This window comes from Verticillium alfalfae, genomic scaffold (genome assembly GCF_000150825.1).
Source record: "Verticillium alfalfae VaMs.102 supercont1.9 genomic scaffold, whole genome shotgun sequence".
NCBI lineage: Eukaryota > Fungi > Ascomycota > Sordariomycetes > Glomerellales > Plectosphaerellaceae > Verticillium > Verticillium alfalfae.
In genome coordinates this window covers 1,423,792-1,424,982 of record NW_003315030.1, presented here as the reverse complement: position 1 = coordinate 1,424,982, position 1,191 = coordinate 1,423,792, and positions in this window count along the sequence as shown.

Here is a 1,191-nt window from a genome sequence, read left to right as displayed (position 1 = left end):
CTGTGCTCGCCATGAGCTGGGTGTCTGGGCTATCATGACGGTGTTGGTGTCAACATCGCGGCGATCTCGTCTATTGTATGCTGCATGCCCAATGGCAAGTGCATTCACATTAGTGCAGACGCGCGCGTGTGACAAAGACTCTCAGCTCAATAGGGCTTTAGCGCACGGTAAGTGAAGCATCGAGTGCCCTTTGGCGCACGCGCGGGTTCCACCCCTGGTCCTGTCAAAGTCATGAACAGTGACTTCCAGACGGATAGACGCTCAACATGGTCCGACCTCGGGTTAGTGGCAGGCATGAACAAGGGGTAGGGGCAGGTACACTGGATCGCTGAGAAGTCACTCTCCTCTGGGTTGCGCCTGCTAGCCTGGAGCTAACGACCCGACAGTTTGGTTACCCCCAGTCATCTGTGGGGCAATGTAGCGATAAGTAGGGTATATGAGTGGCTCACCTACGATAGTGCGAGTAAAGGCGGGGCCATAGGTGGGACCAGCGTTCTGCGAAATAGACTCGCTCGTCCTCATCCCGCCTTCCTCGCTCTTTCTCCCATCCCGGACGCGGACCTTCAGACTTCTGGCTCCCATTTCTCTCTCCTTTTCTCCTTCTCCATCCACCCCCTTCCTTTTTCTTCCCTGCCCGTCCTTTCCCAGTTCAGTGAAGGGGGAGAGGGCAATGCAACCCCTCCTCAAGCTTGAGGACCAGCTCCAGTACCAGTCCTGGTCCCAGCTGTAGCTATAGCTACGGCGACTCCAGCTCCAGCTCCAGTACATACACTTGCCCACACACACACATACCTGTCATGTGTGTCATTTGACAGACAATCGCTTCCTTGATCAATCATATGTCTCACCGAGTCGCCTGCAACCGCGTCAATCGCCCTTCCCTGGAGCGTCTGGAGCGTTAGTGGTTGGCTCCAAGCCAGCAGCCACCACGGATTCGTACACGTCAACCCAACGTCTTTGCCTCTTGGGGCCGCGGCATTCACGGCATCTAGCACATCAGAGACCTGACATGTCCGGCTCTTGTCACGCAAAGTTGGGCGCATCGAGTGTAGCGCCATCTCCGATCAAAATGCGGAGGATTTACGGCCTCAGATCCGCGCTCGCGCTCCCATCTGCCCAAAGACTCGACGGAGCGAAACCTCAGACCGCCCACGCCCTCTCATCTCCCTTGTTTTGTCCCCCATCTGCAGA